General features: G+C 36.1%; 1 protein-coding gene and 1 pseudogene across 3 annotated transcripts in view; both read left to right on the forward strand.

The window, feature by feature from the left end:
* PDE4B (phosphodiesterase 4B) overlaps positions 1-21,542 on the forward strand; it is a 530,477-nt gene that overhangs the window by 175,573 nt on the left and 333,362 nt on the right. The window lies entirely within an intron of this gene.
* On the forward strand, positions 3,973-8,057 carry LOC114496788 (annotated as a pseudogene).

Below are 21,542 nucleotides of genomic sequence, written 5' to 3' on the forward strand. Positions count from 1 at the left end.
GTCATCTCCCAGTTTTTCTGCTTAGGTGTTTGTAGTGGTTCCTTCTCTAACACCACTGTCAAGATACCAGCAACATTATGCTTGAGGCATTTAAATTATCTCAGAAAAGAATATAAAGTGCTTACCATGGTTTGCAGGGCCCTACATAATCTGGCCTTAGGCTCCCAGGGACTTCGCCTCTTCTTCTTCAGCCACAGTAGCCTCCTTTCCGTTCTTTAACAAACCGTGCATGCCTCCACTGGTGGACCTTTATGCTTGGTGGACATGGCTCACTCTCTTACTTCTGTTCAGGCTTCCACTCAAATACATGTGCTAGAGAGAGGGCTTCTCTGACTCCTCTGTCTAAAAAAGCACCCATTACTTTCTAGTCCCTCACTGTGCTTTATGTTTCTTCTTCAATATACATTACCTGAAAAGACATATTTATGTTATATTGTTCTTACCTTCTATTGTCTACCAATCCTACTGAAGTTCTTGAGGGTAGGGATTTTGTCTTGTTTACTAAATCCCAGGCACCTACAGGAAAGGCTAGCACCTAATAAATATGTGTGGAAAAAAATAAAAGAAGAAGTGAATATGGTTCCTGTTTCCAGTGCCTGATTCTTAGAGCACTTTTCCTTCGGCCTGAATTGAAGGAGGAGAAAAGGAAGCTTAGGTGATGCTTATTCTACAAGCATCCTTACTGTATTCATCTCGTGATCCTTGTGCTCCCTTTCTGCCTGTAGGGCTACTCTAACTTGTTTCCTACTTTGTGTTCTAGTCTATTGCAGATACAGGTTTAGTTATAATGTCTCACTAGAGGCTAAGTGTTTTACATGGTGGTCTATTTAATTAATCCACTGTGTACAAATCATACTACGTAGCCTGTAGTAGTAATAATAAAACTTGTGGCATGGTACAATCATTTATTTTAGTTATTCCTCATGCATCAAACAGCTGAGAAAAGTTCTACATATTTCTTAATGACTGTGTGAGTGAAGTGTTTATTGTTATTTGGCCTTTAGAATGTTTGCATATTATATATTACATTGTTTATATTGTCTATATATTTTCACTGATGCAACATTAAAATATTAACATTAACAAGAGGTATAGAAATTTGAGCTTTTTATTCCCAAATAACTTGGAAGTAAGAGTTTGTGGCCTGCAGAGCGAGGAAACTGAGTTAACAACCCTTGTACCCTAGAAAAGACATCACCAGGAATGAAAATTTTCCCTTGGTTCTCATTTTTTTCTGAACTGAGAACTTGGGACCTCTGTCACTCCTAGTAATTGTTTGACAGACATACTTTGAATCCTACTGTGTATTTTAGGTTGAAAGAAAAAATTGTTGACCTTCTCAGATTGCTTCTTGCTGGAATGTAGGCCTTTTCTCTCTGAAGGAGCATGGGAGCCGCTGCTTCTCTAGCCCTTTTGTAGGAAAGAACACCTGTCCTCGGCGTGCTCCCTGACAGGCTTGGCTTCTCTTCCGGCCCACACCCCTTGTGACTCAGGCTTACTGCAATGGACACAGATTGGAAATAAAAGGCTATTGGCAGTGTGTCTTCAAGGAAAATTGCTTTTCAACTATATTTTCTGGAAATCAGTGTTCTAGGAATCACTTGCAGTTTCCTTGAGAAATAGGGTGTGACACTCATTTTCCTGGTCCCTGTTCAAACAAAGCCACATGAGTGACTACAGGACTAGAAGACTTGAAGCTGTCCCAGACAGAGTCCATAATCTCCACGTACTTAACAAAGTTTAAGGGATAAATGACTGGAGAGAGAAAAAAATTCTGTGTAGATGTATTTGATAAAGTCATAGAAATTCCAGACAATGTATAACATTAAAATTATATGCATCTATATGCATTATATGCATCTAATTAGATGCCCAAGAGAGTGGAAATATTTGTGGATCAAGGAACAGTCACTGGTAGTGAAGATTTAAAATTTCAAAAAGGTGAAAGGATAGTATGACAAACACCCCTTAACTAGATTTACTAATTATTAATGTTTTTCCACATTTACTCTAGATCCATTATCTCTCCCCATATATAAAGTCACATGTATGTTTTCTTTAGTTTGAAGAGAGCACATTTTGATGGAGAGCAGTGGTTTTGGGATCAAAAGGAAATTCAGATATTTTTAAAATATGGAATTATTTCTCTTCCATCAACATACTCTCATACCATAATTTCAAAGTTTAATTCTTCATAGTGTACTAATATACCAATAAATTATGTGTAGGTTTGTAGCCCCATTTTTAAAAGTAAGCTATTGAAATGTAGTGGAGGGTTAGAGGTATCTATAATAGTTTATGACTTTGCCCGGTGATAAATTGTTGGTTTGAGGTGCTCAGAAGTTTCTAAGAGGATGGCTGTCTGTAGCATGCAAATTTTTCTACCCCAGAAGAGAAGTTATTTTTTTTCTAATCCTACAAAACTTGTGTCATCAGTATGGAACATTATATAATCTCTTAACATATTACACATGAGGTTCTGTCTTTGTCTTATTTTGAAGTTATCTTGAATTTTATTTTTCAGTGTTAATCTTCATTTTGTGTTACATTATCCAGAGTCAAAAAAAGCTAGTTTGGGTTTCAGTGTTTTTTGATTTGCTATTGAAATTTTAGATCAGTCAATTAACTGTCTTGGATCTCAATTCTTTGATTTGCAAAATGGAGAAAGTAGCCTTATGTTTAAATATTTTCAAATGGTAATTTAAATGTAAATACATATCCGTCTATCTAATCTACTATCTCCTAAGATAATGTATTAGACTATTTAGCATAATACTCCATGCATTGTACGTAACATAATAGATACCACTGTTTAATTATATTACTAAGTCTCTAAACATATACAGACATTCATATCATTGTCGGTCTTGGATGGCAAAGCAGAAATTATGTTTTATTATTTGAAAAGCATCACTGGGTATGGAATGTGCAAATTTGAAAGAATCAAAGTACACAAGTTTGTAAAGAAATGTTTTATAATGTCTACTGTGTGATCATTTGGTATGCTAAAGAAACAAAATATCATTCACTTATTATCATGAGATAATCACATTTTAATGAACCAAGCTAATTTATATTGAAACACATATCAGAAGATCCAGGGTGAATAGATCACATCCCCTAATAAGAAACTTTAGAGCCTTGTTGGGCTGCCATCACCAAAATACTTTAAAAAGCCATGTGTTACCATCTACTGTGTGAAAGAGATAAGAAGACAACCATATTGAAGTAATTCTATCCATTTGCACCAATAAGCTTGAAAGTAAAAAGAAAAAAAACATAAGAAATTGCCTCATCTATTTTAGGAGCCAACATATAAAAACCCAATATAAGATTCAGTGAACAAATGCCTTGGAAAAATTCCAGTGTCATCAAAAACTCATTTATCTCAAAATATCTCCTTGCCACCCTTTCAGTTCCTCCAGAAATTAATAAGCTTAGATGATTTGTTACAGCATAGAGTTTCTGAGACTGCTTCTGTGGCTTAATCGGTCGGTCCACAGTTACCTTAGCAGTTTATTCAGGAAATGTCTCCCACCATTAGAACTATTTAGGCCTCCTGAAGGGAGGTTGAGGAAGACAGGACAAAGAAACCAAGGGATCCAAGCCTCTCTTGCTGGTGCCTAAACTGCCCAAGACTTCCTCTTGAGATTTTACCATTAAAATCCATATGCAAATTTTATCTTTCTGGGGATAACTATGGCTTCAGTCCTCACCTACCAAACTACTCAGCCAGATGTGAGCTTATCTGGAAAACAGAGTTGTGTCTCCAACATGCTTAGGTTTACCAAAATAACACAGGTGTTAGTGGCAAAATGGCAACAGAATGTTCCCAGCAATTGGACCTTGGTTCAACAACCTCAGTACTTTGGTTCTGGCTAAGAAAGAATTCACACCTTTTTTAATGCCATCTGTTTGTGGTGCCATCCCCTACTCTTCCCACTGCCACCTTGACTGCTAGCCCCAGCACCTGGTTCCCTGTGCTAGCCATCAATATTTGGAGTTCTTACAACATGGCAGACATTGACGACAAAGAACAGTCTGAACTTGATCAAGATTTGGATGATGTTGAGGAAGCAGGAGAAGAAGAAAATGGTGAAGAAACAAAAACCAAAGTTCATTAGCTGACTGTTCAGATGATGCAAAACCCTCAGATTCTTGCTGCCCTCCAAGCAAGACTTGATGGTTTGGTAGAAATGCCAATAGTATATGTTGAAAGTTTGCCTGAAGTGTTTTTAAAGATGAGTGAATGCTCTCAAAAAACCTTTAAGTTAAATGTGCACAGATAGTAGCCAAGTTCTATGAGGAAATTCATGGTCTTGAAAGAAAGTACACTGCTCTCTATCAGCCTTTATTTAAAAAGTGGTTCGAGATCATTAATGCAATTTATGAGCCTATGGAAGAAGAATGTGAATGGAAACCAGATGAGGAAGATAAAATTTTGGAGGAGCTGAAAGAAAAGGCCAAGATTGAAGATGAGAAAAAGGGTGAAGGAAAACAAGAGCCCAAGGGAATCCCTCAGTTTTGGTTGACTATTTTGAGAACGTTCACTTGCTCAGTGATATGGTTCAGGAACGTGATGAGCCTATTCTGAAGCACTTGAAAGATATTGAAGTGAAGTTCTCAGATGCTGGCCGGACTATGAGCTTTGTTTTAGAATTTCACTTTGAACCCAATGAATATTTCACAAACAAAGTGTTGACAAAGACATATAGGATTAGGTCAGAACCAGATGATTCTGATCCCTTTTCTTTTGATGGACCAGAAATTATGCGTTGTACCGGGCGCTAGATAGATTGGCAAAAAGGGAAGAATGTCACTCTGAAAACCATTAAAAAGAAGCAGAATCACAATGGATGCGGGACAGTTCATACTGTCACAAAAACAGTTTCCAATGATTCTTTAATTTTTTTTGCCCTCCTGAAGTTCCTGAGAGTGGCAATGTGGATGCTGCTGCTGAAGCTATCCTTGCTGCAGACTTTGACATTGGTCACTTTTTATGTGAGAATATAATACCAAGATCAGTGTCGTACTTTACTGGAGAAGCTATTGAAGAAGATGGTGGTGATTAAGATTAGGAAGGTGAAGAAGAGGATGAGGAAGGGGAAGAAGATAAGGAAAATGACCCAGACTATGATTCAAAGAAGGAGCAAAACCCAGCAGAGTGCAAAAACCAGTGAAGCAGATGTATGTGGCCTTGAGGATAACCTGCACTGGTCTACCGTCTGCTTCCCTGGAAAGGATGAATTTTCATCATTTGACAAGTTCATTTCAAGTTTTGTTGTTGTTGTTTGTTACTTGCTTGTTTTTATTTTTTCAACCTAAAATAAAAATGTCAAATATAATTTTTGTTCTCACAAAAAAAAGAAGAAAGAATTCAGAGCCAAGACTCACATACTAGCAAAATTTATTTAGAAAGCCACAGAGTTAGAAGTGAGCCATGGAGTACGTGAGCCAGCTGGGTTGCATGGGCTCAGAAAACAAGTTACAGAGGCAAAAGAAGGGCCATTGGAGTTTAGGAGAAAGAAAGCAAAGACACACCTAAAGGATAAAGGGGTACAGGGTGGGGAGAGAGAGACAGAGAGAGGTCTGGATCTTCCATACTGAGGGTTTTTATCCCCTTTGTAAGGGTGGGGAATGTTTGAGAAGACTCCAGGGAAGGATCTCAACAGAATATTCATCAGCTTTCCAGATGTGTCCTTTCAGGGTCATAGCTTTCACCAATTGGTCGGTGCCAGAGCAGGGGGTTATTAGTCATCATGGCTGGTTCCGATGTCAGCCATGGTGTCAGCCTGCCTGCCCTTCGTGCTTTTCTGGGCCTGGAGCTGAAACACAACTGAAGCCCAATATTACCTGTAGTTTGACCAAAACACTGTCTCTGTTGTCAGCAGACCTGAGTCTCTGCTTCTAAGATCATTGGATACAGGCCAGAACCTTATTGTTCTGAGGGCTTAATGCTTAATGTAGTGACCCTGCAAGGGCTTGTATGGGAGTCCAATGAGGCTATTCTCCAGCCTAGCGACATGACAAGGGAGGACAGGTCAGCCTGAAGGTGAGGTTCTTGTTTTCCTAGTTTTACCCAGTGCTAGGTACCCGGGGCTTTGTGCCCTGGTGGCAGTCCTCACCTGGCCTGTCATTCCTCCTCTGCTCATGCCTGTCTGACTGCCCACTACACAGGGACTTTTGGAGGTTGGGTGGTCTGGTGCAAAGGCCCAGCATTTGAATTTCAACTCCATCTTTACCGTATTCTAGGTTATGGGAAAACCATTTAACTATCTTAGTTTCTTTTTCTATATCTGTAAAATTAGTAAAATACTACTTATATCTTATTAGGCTATTATGAAGATTAAACAGAGTAATGTGTGTACAATGCTTAGCTCAACCCCTGGATGATGGCATGTAAGCAGCAGATATCAGTTCACTAATATACCCAGAGGTTATGCTTTCACACAAAAATTTGTAATGTATATCGTAACAGATTACTTAAATGTTTCACATGACATGGTTTCTTTAAATAAGTTTCTATTAATAAAATGTTAAATTTATTCTTTCAAACCACTTACATATTAGTGTCATAGGAGAGTACTTTTATCTTAAAACCATATTAAGTGTTTTTACCACAGTAAACAAAAATTTAAAAAGAAAAGGAAATCACTACTTGTTGTGGGACTGAATCACTTTCATTCTTCACAGAGAAAACTACAAATTGCTTTGGCCGTAAAATGATCTATATTCTTTAAAATTCCAGTTGCTTTCTTGATTTTCATACTTGTCTCTGTTAGCGAAACTAGATGCCAATGAAACACTACTGCCTTAAGTTAATTTAAATAAATTTCTAATAAATTTTTTAAAATGATGTTCTTTTCAAAGTACCAGAAAGTCACTGAAGCTGTTTTCCCTAGTCATTAGAATCTAACCTCCTAGTGATGTGTTTATATAATAAAGTTTATTCATGAGAGGCAATGGGAAAGCAGCTCTGGATCTGGAGTCAGAGAGTCTAGACATGCACCCTGGTGTCACCACTTACAAACTGCTTTTTTCTTTTCTTTTTTTTTCTTAGTGGAGCAGGGAGGGCAGAGGTAGTCTTTTAACCTTTTGGGAACTGTAACGTCCTCATCAGTAAAGTAGAGATAAAATAATTATTTCCCTATTCCCCTCTAATACTTATAAAATTAATTAAAATATTATTTAAAAACACAAAGAATTGGAACCTCTTTGCTGGAAGAAGAAGAAAGAGTAATTTATAGGACAAAAAGTAATGATAAACTAATACCAATGAATGCAAAGCAAAGTGATTGACTTAAATCGTGCAGGTTTATTTGGTTTTTATGATACAGAACATCCTGTTAATAAACATTAAATACCACAAACACTTTATTTTGTTTTAAAAAAAAAGGCGGGGAAGGAGTTTCTGCTGTATAGGACCACACAAGTGAGGAACTGTATGGAGATAGGGGCCAGACAAAATGGTACCTTTGGATCTTATCTACCCTCTTGGGTCTTTACATCACTTTCATGCTTCCTGCAGAAGGATGATGGAAAGCTCGCATAACCATTATTCAGTGCAGTGAAAGTTGTATTTAACCTTTATTAAGATAACTTTATAGCATCTAAACCAAAATGCTTTTTATTTCTTAGTTGTTTCCAAGAATGTTTAGGTTGAAAACAGAATTAAGAGTTATTGCTTGTCTTTTGACAGACTTTCTTCTCAAGTTATCTTTGATCAGGTTGGGTCTGTCTCCCAGCAATGGAAAGGCAGTAAAAGGTTATGTCTTTAAGACAAGGGTTTCTGTTCAAATGAATTGGTACAACACTTCATTGAAAATGGCTATTCACATACACTCAGAGCAACAGTGCAAAAAGGGGTAAAACACCTTGGATTTCATAAAAATAATGCCAACTTAATGGTTCTGTCTAAATTAATAAAAATAAGATTTTTTAGGAAACTACCTGGCAATGATAGATCAAATTAAGCAACTGCCTCCTCCAAAGAAAGATTTGCAGAGTCTAATATTCTGATAGAACTGTCTCTATAAACACAGTGCTTGCTTGGGATTCAAGGGATTTCAGTTTTAATCCCAGCTGAATCCCAAATGCCCAGTGAGCACATTTGGTGCTGGTAGCTTTTTTTGTCAAATGGATGAATAATTACCTGCTCTACCCTCCTTATCTTATACATTATGGTATGAATATTGAATACCAGTGGTTATAAAGTGCTTTGGTTTTCTGCAAAGTAACTTGGTAGAGACATTCAGAAGGGAAAAAAAGTCTTCTAGGAAGTTTTAAGCATATGAGATTTTCAGAAATGTGACTCAGCTTTAAAATGCATTAATGAATTTTATATTTTATGCGAACCCTAACAAGGCTTTGCCAAGTACTTAGTACTCTGAAAGTTGAGAAATGTGTGTTTGGAGTTTCTTAAAGCATTGCTATTTTTTCAGTGAATATGAACCTGATAGTTACTGATTATTAATTATGAATTAAGACATTGCTTGAGAATTCTGATATGTGGCTTGCATTTTCATTTTGTACTGATTCCAATCAACAAATATTAATTGTTAAATGGTGCAAACATGACGAACCTTGCCATCAAGGAGCTTTCTTCTAGCCAAGGAGAAGATATCTTTTGGCATGTAAAATGATTTTATTTGGTAGATACAAATGTTACAAGTATACAAGAATAAAACATAATGGCTCTCACACTACTACCAAGTGGTGCCAATCTGATTATTAAACTCAAGATCCCCTTTCCAAATGTCTGTGAGCATTGAATTTGCCCCTGTTATGTGACTTATTCCCTTCAGCAATTAATCACTAGGGAGCTATGCTTGGGAATCTGATATAGAGCAAGAAGCCAGGTATAAATAGTCTGTTGTGTGAGTAAGAAGGAAATATGTTCAAAAAACAAAAATATAGCAGTATTTTAAATTTTTATACTAGGACAATAATAGAGAAATTATACTACACACGTTTTATTTTATTTAACTCTTTCCTCCATTTACAGATGAGGAAACTGAGACTCAGAAAGGTCAACTGACTGATGCTAGATAACCAAGTTACATAATGGCAAACCAAATATTACCCCATGTGTTCTTAGAGTTACACATTGTATATATTGGTAAGTTTCATAGATTCAGTGGTACTTCCTCACACAGTCCTCTCCACCCTTCTCAGCCTCTAACTCTCAGCCCCAAAGGGAAAACATTCAGGGTTATCATACTCTCATGACTTTTTAAAAAGCCTTCTCACAGTGAGGACCCGACAAATTAATTCTCTCTTAGGCATAATTGACTCATGGGGCTTATTGTGTTATTTCATTGTAGGGTAATAATCATTCAACTAGAAGGATTAATCTCTACTTGTAGAATTTGACGCAGTAGAGAGCAGAGGCAAAGAGAAGTATTTCAGAGGATGGACTAGTATTTTCCAACCCCTATACAGCATGGGATGCAGATGATAGACAGAATGTCCCAGGCATGTGGTTCTAGTTGCAAACCTTTTACTCACCACGTGTACCACCTACCTGTGCTGTGTACCCATGTGTCTTGCCTCCCTTCCTGTCTCTATGGATTAACTTAGTACCTGGTTAGGCCAACCCCTCTACTGTACAGTGCATTTTATCCCCTCTCACCCTCCAGGGCTTTGCTCTTGTACTTATCCCTGCTCTTCTCTGCATCATCAGTTTTGTATCCTATCAGATTCTTTCTGTCAGTCTACAAATGTGCTATAGCTCTATTCTTTCAAAGGCCCTCTTTGACCCCATGTACCCATCTATATATTGCCATATTTCTGTTCCCCCTTATGGCAAAACTCCCCCAAATAACTGATTATACTTCTCTTCACATTTTCTCCCCTTCAGTTCTCTTTTGAAAACTAATCAAGTTTCCCCCTCAAAACTCCACTAAAACACCCATGAGCCAAATTTGATTGATTCTCAATCCTTGTCTTCCTCAGCCCACCACCAGCAGCATTTCATACCGTCGATTACTCTCTCTTTCTTGAAACAGTGCCTTCACTTGGCTTTCTGGACACTTTAGTCTCTCTTTTTCTTCACAGGCTGCTCTTCCTCAATCTCCTCAGCTGGTAATTTTCATGTCCCCAAACTAATCATTGGGATACCTAGGCCAATGATCTCAGACCCATGACATTAAATAATATCTCTACACTGATGATTCCCAAATCATATATTTAGCCAGTCTTCTCTGAACTCCAGACCTATTATTTATTCAGCAGCCTTCTTTTTAAAAAATAAGGCAGACATTTATTTTTTAATCATGTGGAAAAGATCTAGGGGTAGGCTTTTCAGAGCTAGTATAGTAACTCCATCATACTTAGCACATGGTTTTCATCCTCAATGTCACAAGGTGACTACTGGAGCTCCAGCTGACACATCCCTATTACAAACATTGGGAAAGGCAGAATGGCACCTACCTAATTATCCCTATTTTAAGGAGCTTTCCTAGAAGCTCCACCTATGTGCTTTCACTGACTTCTTGTTTGCCAGTTTTATTAGCAAATGATGCAAAGCCATATTAATACTGAAGAAGAAGGAAAAAATGAGTTTTTGGTAGGTAGTCTCTCTATCATTACTGTTAAGGGTGAGAAACAGCCCTGAACAGTGTAGCTCAGTTGTTTGGGTGTGGTCCCACAAAGTGAAAGGTCGACAGTTCAATTCCCAGCCTGGGCCCTGGGTTGCAGATTCAAACCCTGGGCAGAGTGTGTACAAGAGGTGACTGATCAGTGTTTCTCTCCCTCTCTTTCTCCCTCCCCACCAAATATCCTTTTCAATAAAAAAAAAAAGGGAGAAACAAACCTCTAACCATAGTCCATGGTTTATTTCCTCAGTCCATGTTCTTCCTGGGAACCCTGAGAAGGGAGGCTTTATCCCCTTTTGTGAATGAATGAGTGAACAAATGAATCAGTTGAGCAGACTATTTGGATACATTTGAATTTTAAACGCTGAGCCTCTGAGTTAAATGGGAGAAATATGAACAGGTAATTTAAAATATAATGTGATAGATAAAACAGTAAAAATAACCCCCCAAAGAATCATTTTATCTACAAATGTAAATTTTAAAAATTAAGGAAAATATTGTTCACATTTAACAATAGAGAAGGAAAAAGTTGCACAGTGTGCAAAGTATACTGAAATTGTAATGAGAAAACTTTAATTCTTATTCTGATTACATTGCTTACTCCTTGTGTAACCTTAGGCAGGTAACTTAATCCAGTTGATTCTTCTCATTACACCCACTATTCCACCAAATTTACTTATTTTTTGTGCAGGTAAAGTCAGCTAATATGATACATAACAGTGACATTATTTTTCTTTCTTCCCTTATTGAATACTTCAGTTTACAGATTAACCCTCTGTAATGTGTCTTACTCCTCCATCATTGGCTTTTTTTTCATTTTCTTCCTACAAGGCCTTTTGGCATCATGCAATGTTATAATCAGCCTCACCACCCTGTCAAAGATTAATAGACCTTCTCTTCTTGTTTCAACTATATAAATGCACCACTAATGAGTCCTTTGGCTCTGTCTCTAAGGGTGGAGGGCTGGATCAATCTTCAGCATTATTGGCTGGTAATATGTGAATATTTATTCTTTAATTGTAGTATTTTTTGACTCACACTTGAACCATAGTTCTTATCATGTCACTAATGTGTTATGAATCAGTGCAATTGAAAGTGTATTCATAGAGTACCCTAAGAATTGCACATAAGTCTAAACCATGACTGTTTTTCCCTATACTATGGCTGAGCTATTCAATCAACAGCAGCAAAATGAGTACTTTCAGGACAGAGTATTACAATCGTAAATGATATTTTTAGGGTATTATGTGGAAGAAAAAATATCAAGAGTTATTGTATTAGACCAATCCCTTAGAGTCCAGGTGTTTCTTTTGTTTAATTGGCAAAGAATTTCATTGCATTTTATTTCCAGTTTTATTGACATATAATTGATATAAAACATTGTGTAAGTTTAAGGTGTATAACTTAATGATTTGATATACATATATACTGTGAAATGATTACTACCAAAGGTTTAGTTTTATCACATTGTATGGTAATAGGCAAGTAAATGTTAAACTCAATTTATTTTTTTCTCTAATATGTCTGTATTTTTCTTGCCCATGAGAAAGACTTATTTTAGTGCCTATTTTGTCACTGGGATATTGGCAAGGCAGAAGGTGATATAATAATGTAACATCTGACATTATAGGGTCTGAGAAAACCCACACACATACTATTTGTCAAACAATTAGGATTATTTTTAAAATGTGAACAGATGTACAATAGAAATTAGCAACGTGAAAGACAACCCAATTTTTTAATATGAACACAGAATATATATGTGGTTTTCTAGGTTATCATATTTAAAGCCTCTTTCTTCTAAATAGTAAAGAACTTTTTTGTTAATGGAGTCCTATGTTTCATAATTTTTTTTTGTATTGTGATTTTAACAAATATCAAGAGTTATATCTTATCACTTTTTTGTCCAGGTGCAAATGCTGGTTTTTGAGCTACCATGAAATATTTTTATGTAAATGTTCACCAGTTGAGAATTCTTAAGGGTTGTTTAGTTTTCAGTGAAAGACAATCTCTTAAGAAGTTTATATCCTAAATATTTTCTTGTTTTGCAGTAGCAAACATCAGACATACCTTTTGTATTTGGATTCTCATTTTTAGCATGTTCTCAAATCTCTAGGCATTTCATGTTTCTATCCAGTCCTCATAAAAGATTTCACATTTTTAATGCAGCTCAGGCTTCTGCTCAGAGAGTGTCATTATGATTCCATCCATGACTCTAGTTTGATAAAGCAAATACTTTGTTAACTTTAGATTTGTTTTTGCCTTTGCTAGTTTTTTTTTTCTGTTTGTAACCCAGGAATAACACTTGATTTTAATGGTGCATTTCTCTCTGAAAACAATGGTAGTGTGCACTCCAGGACAGCAGGCTCACTCTCTACTTCCTTCTGTACATTTTGAAGCTGTTAGAGCAGCAGAGGTATTCACATTGTGGGTCTGGTACAAGACAACTTAGCAGTTGTCATACTTCCTCTCCATTAAATGATCAGTTCTCAGTCATCACAGATGGAAAAGATATTTTCAAGGACTTGCACATTTTCTTGAAATAGCCAAATAACTAGGAATCCCCTTTCACCGTGTTAAATACTAGGTTCTAGGGCAAATGTTCACAGCTATTAGTAGTAGGGTGTTTTCTGTTTAGGTAGGTGCTCAGTACATGTTTGTGAATTTCTTTAATGAATACTTATATAGTCCTTTTTATATGCCAGCTTCATAAATGTCAAATAATTTCATCTGCATAGCAACATTATGAGAAAGGTACCACTCATACCTCCACTTTAGGGATGAGGAAATAGAGGCCAAAAGACCACAGCTATCAAGTCGCCCAGCCAGAATTCAGATGTAGATGGTCAGGCTGAGTCTACGGTCTCAAAAACACTTGCTATTATTGATTGTGTACAAACTTGCAAAAATCTATTATTGTTTTCCCAGAATTGAATTGTACACTCTGTGTAATACCCCCAGTACCATGCTTGTTCCCTTAAGTGTTCAATAAAGAATGAGAGAATGATGGCTGAGTTTACCATGCCTTGAAAGAGGCAGAACCAAAGACAGTGGTAGCTAATGAGAGGCTGCTCTTTATTCAGAAATGCCAGCAGATCCTAGTATCTAAGGGTAAACCATAGGCAAGGTCCTGATATTCTTAAGATAATGCTTTGGATATTGAATTTGCAAATCTGAGAGAATTGTCTTTACTTCTCTTATTGGTATTTACTGATAGTTTTTCAAATTTTAATTGTGATAGAATACACATAACATAAAATTGACTGTCTTAAGTGTGCCTAAATATATAGTTCAGTGGTGTTAAATACATTGTTGTACAACCAATTTCCAGACCATTTTTGTCTTGCAGAACTGAAACTTTCTACCCATTAAATAATTCCCCATTCTTCCTTCTAGCCCCTGGAAACCACCCTATTTTTTATCCATTCATGTGCCTGTGGACCTTTTGGTCTCATGCTTTCACCTTTTGGCTATTGTAGATAGTGCTGCCATAAACATGGGTATACACATATCTCTCTGAGACTTTGATTTCAGTTCTTTCGGGTATATACCCAGAAATGGACCTGCTGGATCACATGATAATTTAATTTTTAATTGTTTGAGGAACCGTCATGCTGGTTTTCCTAATGGCTACACCATTCTAGATTCTCACTAACAAAGCACAAGAGTTCCAGTTTCTCCACATCCTCACCAGCACTTTTTATTTTCTTCTTCTTTTTTTTTACAGTAGTCATTTCACTGGGTATAAAGTCAATCTCATTGTGGTTTTGATTTGCATTGACCTAATTAATAGTGGTGGTGAGCATCTTTTCATGTACTCTTTTGCCATTTGTATATATTCTTTGGAGAAATGTCTATTCAAGTCCTTCATTCATTTTTAAATCAAATTGGGTTTTTTTTGTCATTGAGCTGTATATTCTGGGTATTAAATATGTATCTTATAGAGAATTTGCAATTTTTTTTACCTGTTCCATGGATTTTCTTTTTACCCTGTTGATTGTATCCTTTGATATACAAAAGTTTTAAGTTTTGATGTAGTCTCATCTGTGTGCTTTTACTTTTGTTGCCTGTGTTTTTGCTAACATATCTAAGAAATTATTGCCAAATTTAATGTCATGAAGCTTTCTCCTTGTGTTTCCTTCTAGGAGTTTCATAGTCTAAGCTTTATGTTTATGTCTTTGATTTATTTGAAGGCGATTTTTCAATATGGTGTAAAGAAAGGTCCAACTTCATTCTTTTACAACTGGAATTCAAATTTTCCCAGGATTGTTTGTTGAAAAGATGAATACAGATTTAAGTTAAACTCAAACCATATAGTTATAAGCCTGTAGTTTTTCTCATGCTTTGGCCCAAACTACAATGGATTTAGCAGAAATTATTTCTAGAGTTATCAACTGAGGGTAACTTTGTCCCCATAGGGACATTTGATAATTTCTGGAGATTTTTTGGTCATCACATCATGGTGTAGGAGTGGGGGTGATTGCTATTTGTATCTAGGAGAGAGTAGTCAAGATTCTGCTAAATACCTTAAAATACATGCAGCAGGCCCCAACAATAAAGAATTATTGGGCCTCAAATGTCACCAGTTCTGAGGTTGAGAAACTCTGGCCTAGAGTGTAGAATACAGAGAATACCTTAGGAAAAGTATAGAACCATGTATCCTTCTTTTATGCATTTGAGAGCTTGGCAATGGTGATTATACAGGTGACTGCCTCGAGGCCCAGTTATATTTTTAGATGGTTGTTAAAGAGTCTTAATTTCAGATATATTCAGTTAGATTTTAATGGTGGAATGCTATTTTGCATTTTATTTTTCCTTTCAAGATTGTTCTTTTTTACTTTCTCTCACCATGACTTTGTTCATTCATATATTTTCCATCAGGCAGCCAGTGAATAAGTGTAAAGCTGGTCATGGAATTTGAGGTACTATTAGGCTGTATAATGGCCAAGGATTACAGGAAGGTCGACAGACTATTTTGGCCCAGCTCAGTTCAGCAGAGAGCCAACCTTTAGAATTTCAGATGCAAGTCCATGTTATTATAAAATAAATTATTGCCTGTTTATATTGCCCTTTGAGCATTTTTCTCTTGTGATATCAAGGGTAATACAGTCAGTGAGAGGAAAATGCAAAGAACATCAAAAAAGGGGGGGGGAGAAAGATGATGAAATGTCTTAGCTAAGAGATGCAATATGCAATAAGAAATACAGAATATCATTTAAAAAGTGGAATCACCAATAATTTTGTAAATTCCTTAAGCTCTTCTTATTCCTTTCATATTTTTATCTTCTTCTAATATTCTAGTGATAAAATACTTACTACCAAGAGATCCACATTCATTGCTTTTGGGTCATTAACACATGAATAAGGAGCAAAACAATGTGGCTTGCTTTCAAATCCAAGTTGTACTTGAGTGGAAGAAGATGGCAGGATATATCCAGGGACAGAATATATAGGAGAGCTATTGAAGGACAAAAAGAGACAAATCTTGCAGAGAAAAAAGACAAATGGGGTGGAGTGGGATGGGGAGCAGAATTGGTTAGAGTTGGGACCATTGGGCTTTAAGCCAGAAGGCTGGAAAGGTGATTCTCTGCAATTTGGAATGTGCTCATAGAGCTTCTCTGCCATCTCTGGGTTTACATGCTTGACATCTTCTAGTAGACTGTTGAATACAAGAGCTAAGATTTGGGAGTGGTAAATTTATTGTCTTTGAATAACCAGCATTTCTCATTGTGCCTGGCATGTAAAAGGCTTTTAGCAAATACATACTGAATTGACATATCAATTTATTTTTTAGTTTTTTTAAATTTATTTTAACATATTTATTTTTTAGTTAATCTTCATTGTATTTTTTCCATTACCACTTAGTCCCCTTATAACCTCCACCTCCCCAGCAATCACCACACTGTTGTCCATGTCCATAAGTCCTTTTTCCTCAATCTCTCCACCTCTTAATCTCCCCCAACCTCCCACTAGCTGTCATCCTGCTCTCCATCTATGAGTCTGTCTTTCCCTTGTTAGTTCAGTTTGTTCATTAGATTCCATAGATTCCATATGAGTGAAATCATATGGCATTTGTCTTTCTCAGAGAAATTGATGCTCCCTGGTATGTAACTGCCTTCTTTTCTCGTGTGGCTTTTAGGATTCTCTCCTTGTCTTTAAGCCTTGTCATTTTAATTATGATGTGTCTCAGTGTGAGCCTCTCTAGGTCCAATTTATTTGGGGTTCTCTGAGCTTCCTGGACTTGTATGTCTTTTTCCTTCACCAGATTAGAGAAGTTTTTGCTCACTATTTCTTCAAATAGTTTCTTGATCCCTTGCTTGCTCTCTTCTCCATCTGGTATTTCAATGATGTGGATGTTGTTTTGCTTCATGTGGTCCAAAATGTTTCTTAAGCTCTCCTAATTTTTTAAAACTTTTTTCTTTTTGCTGCTCTGCCTGGGTGTTTTCTTCTACCTTATCTTCCAAACACTGATTTGATCCACTATTTCACCTAACCTACTGTTTATTCCTCCCAATCTATTATTTATTTCAGATATTACATTATTTATGTGTGACTGGTCCTTTTTTATGGTTTCTATATCTTTTTTTCATGCCATTGAATATCCTTATAACCATTACTCTAAACTCTTTATCTGATATATTGCTTGCCTCCATTTCATCTAGTTCTTCTTTTGGAGAATTCTCTTGTTATTTCATTTGGGGTCTGTTTCTTCGTCTTCCCATTATGGTTGTTGCTTTGTATTTTCCACCTTAGTTGTTAAACTAATCAGTGATAAATCCTCAAGCTGCAATCAGCAACCTTGATTAAGCACCACAAGCCAGGGCAGAGTAATTCCTGTGGGTGCGGCTATTGCTTTCCTTCAGGCTGATGTCACTTGGAGGGGCATGGTCTGCCTGAGAAAGATGGCTCCTGCAATATGGAGAAGGACTCAGCACAGGGACCCTGGCCTCTGTACCTCCCATTCTATCTCCAGAGCCACCAACCCAAGACTCTTCTCAAGTGTCTCTGGTCCACTCTGCCCTCCCTCTTCTAGAGCCCAGGGTAAGTGGCTGCAAATGAAATTTTGTGTGCTGGCCTTTTGAGATTTTCTCTGTTTCTCCAGCCATGTCTTCCTGGCAGGGAGAAACTCGACTACTTTTCAAAGTTGGATGTTATATGGGTTACTTTCCAGCTCTGGTGCTGTAGGTTGGGGAACGCAGCTTGGGATTTAGACCCCACACTTCTCAGGAGGAACCCCCTGGCCACTGAGATAACCCACTGGAACTTTAGTTGCACACTTATGGTGGCCCAGCCAACTCTCCTGCCCCTTCTCTACACTCTCTACCAGTTTTACTGTGGGAAAGGGCTTTTTCTGTCTGTCCTTGTTTATGAGCTTCTGTCCAGCTAGTGTTCAGTAGGTTATTCAGGATGATTTTTCTAGAATTTAGTTGTAATTCCAGATTGGTACTGGGAGGAGGTTAGTATAGCTTCTACTTATTCCTTTGCCATCTTGGATCCAACATATCAATTTAAGTATCAATTAATGAAGTATTAAAATAAGTCTGGAAGAAGATGCTCATATACACTAGACTTAGCCTACAACTTGATGTGTTTAGAAATAAAAGCTACCTTAAAAAAGTCTACATATAGTATGAAGTTACCATAGATAGTCAGGATAATAATTTATCATATCTATAAACTAATAGTCTTTTAATTTATTTTAAATATATTCAGTAGTGGTGGTAGACAACTGATTTTCTGTGGTCAAAAACGCATATGTAATCATATTGCTTTGCAAATTTGGCTTACTCTGTTTAAGCATAGTCAGTATTGTGGAAACAGCAAAACATTTCCATATTTCTATAGATATTCTTGCTTTTAAAACATCATTTGTGCCTTTGATGACCAGAACACTCTTTAGTAAATTATAAAAACAAAATGAACTAAGTCATTCCTTTCTGATAAAAATCTCTATATTATCTATTTCTTGGGTTCAAGAGCTCAGGTGAGGGCAACTACTATTTGTCCCCTGATTATAACTACCTGTGAAGTACAGAAATACTTAATGGTGATAACCCACTATTAGTGATATTTAAGAAAATTTCTATTAAGAGTGCTTTCTATGAACAATTGACATTTCACCAATCATGTATAGTTGCATGTGGAAATTGGAGTCAAGTGGCACCATTCATTCCAGCTGTATTTTCAAACCATTAATAATTGGCACCTGAGTAGTTCTGCATAGATAATAGAATCTTTAAGATGGAAATTTCTTCTTTTACCATTGTATGTTTGTGGGTAGGCAGTTTGATATAATTCTTCCAATTATTGACTATGCAACATGAGGTAGATTATTTAACTTCTCTGTGTCTCAGTATCTTCATCTATAAAATAAGGTATTTATTGTAGCTAGTTGTTTTAGCACAAAGTAAGACAAAACTTCTATCTAAATAGTATGTCATTATGACTTTTAAAATTCAGTAGATAGAATGAATAGGCTTTAAGATTCAGTATTTTTTAATGTTTATTTTGGAGTTATAATTTGCATACAATATTATATTAGCCTCAGGTGTACAACATATTGATTAGACATTTATATACCTTATGAAGTGATCGATAATTTCAATTTTGCCTTATGTTGCTTGTGTAGACACTAATGGAAATATCAAAAAAATTCCAATATGAGAATAATATTCTTAAATCCCTTATCAAACTTAGAAACTACTTGATAGGAACAGCATCTTAGTTGGTCTTCCAAATAATTCAATTTAAGATTAGAATTTGGAAATAAGTAGCATTTTCAGACTTGAAATGATTCTGTTTTATAAAAGTCTATGGAACATAATCTTAAATTAGTGTAATATGTTTATGTTATACACTTATCCAAACAATATTGAGTGCTCACTGTATTCTAAGGCAACATATAAGTGTATATTAAATAATTGTAATTTTTTTATGTAGACTGTGATCTAAGAATAAAATGGTATAAGATGTAATAAATACATAATTTCATAATTGATAGGGATGAAACTACCTATGAAATTGAAAACAGCATTTCTTATTTTCTTGCTACTTTTGAGAGTAATTATGCTCTTAAATTAATGGTAGTAGGTCTTACTATTTCCACATTTAAATGCATCATAATATGATGATATATAGTTATGATGAACTAATTAACAGTTTAGATGACCTGGTTAATACCTTCAGTGTCATTGTCTGGGGCTAGTTGTCTGCTGCATATTTTTATCTTGATATTGCAATAACAACTAAGTATATGAGTGCTTTTCCTAGCCTAGAAATCAATAAGAAACTGAAGGCTAATTTATTTAAAAATCATTTTTTGGAATAACCTTACATTTCACATAGAGTTATTTAAATGTTCTGTGCAAATTTATATAATGCTCTAGTAAATTTTTTTCCATTTATTTATTTTATCTTTTATTGAATTTACTGGGGTGACTTTTTGTGCATGACTCAATAAGGCATTATCTGCATACTGTGTGTACTTACCCCTCCAAATCAAGTCTCCTTCTGTCCTCATTTAACCTCCCTTTTCTCACTTCCACCTCTCCCACCCCCCTTTCCTTCTGGCTATCACCATATTATTGTTGTGTTTATGTATTTCATATATATATATATATATATATATATATATATATATATATATATATAAAATTTTTGTATTGTCTTTTGTTGCTCTTATTGCCTGCACATTTCATTTCATAACATGAAATTATTACCAAAACTAATGTCATGAAGACCCCTAACCATGTTTCTTCTAGGAGTTATATGTTCAGGCTTTATGTTTAAGACTTCAATCCATTTGGTGTTAATTTTAACATATGCTGTAAGATAAGGGTCGAGTTTCATTCTTTTGCACGTGGATATCCAGTTTTCCCAGCACCTGTTTTGTTTGTCTGTCTGTATGTTTGTTTTGTTGTTCAAGTACAGTTGTCTCCATTTTCCTCCCACCCCAGCCATCCCCACCTCCCATCCTTGTTCCCTTTACCTTTTTTCACCCAGCCAAACCCCCTTCTTTTTGACAGATATCAGTCTGTTCTATGTATCTATTCTTCTGTTTCTATTTTGTTTGTTAAATTATTTTGTTGACTAGATTCCACATATCAGTAAGATCACATGGTGTTTTTCTTTCTCTGACTGGCTTATTTCACTTAGCATAATACTCTCCAGTTCCATCCATGCTGTAACAAAAGGTAAGATTTTGTTCTTTTTATGGCTGAGTAGTAAATATATTTTTGAAAATTATTTTTACTATATCATATCCTTTGTAAACCAGTATTCTATAGGAGTTCCTTTGTATCCAGAAACATGCCGTTAGATTTTATATATATAACCATACACTTTTTTATTTTTTTCTACTTTATAGCACTAACCTAAATCTAAGCTGAAAGTCTGTCCAGATATGGTTTGGAGGACTAGTTAAATAGATAAAACACTCAGAGAGATATAGGAGCTAATCATACTTCTCTGGTCCATTTGTAGGTACCATTCAAGCTTCAGGTTTGAATTCTTCAGTTTAAATCAATTAGCCAATAAGATTCATGGCGTGGTCACTTGTGTGTGACTGAGACCTGTACTAAAGTGTGTATATAGAAGTCAAAGAAAAATATATTTGCCATTATTATCAGGCATTTATTGATGCACAGGAGTACACTTTCCCTGTCAAGAGTTTTCATCAATACTGGGGAGACTAGACATGTGTATTTGAAAACTAAAGTTTGGCCAGGAAATTTTCTTCCTGGTCAGCAGTGCAGCCAGCTAGGCCAGTTGCCAGGACATGTCATAGTTACCTCAAAACAATAGATGTGCTATAGCATTTTGCTAGGTTCAGTAGGATTCAAATTAAGGCAAGTGTCTGGCATCATAATAGTGGAAGTCACATAAATACATAAGTAAATGGTATCATTTACAAAACCCCAAGAAATAGGACTCTTATCATTGGGTGAG

This window comes from Phyllostomus discolor, chromosome 5 (assembly GCF_004126475.2).
Source record: "Phyllostomus discolor isolate MPI-MPIP mPhyDis1 chromosome 5, mPhyDis1.pri.v3, whole genome shotgun sequence".
NCBI lineage: Eukaryota > Metazoa > Chordata > Mammalia > Chiroptera > Phyllostomidae > Phyllostomus > Phyllostomus discolor.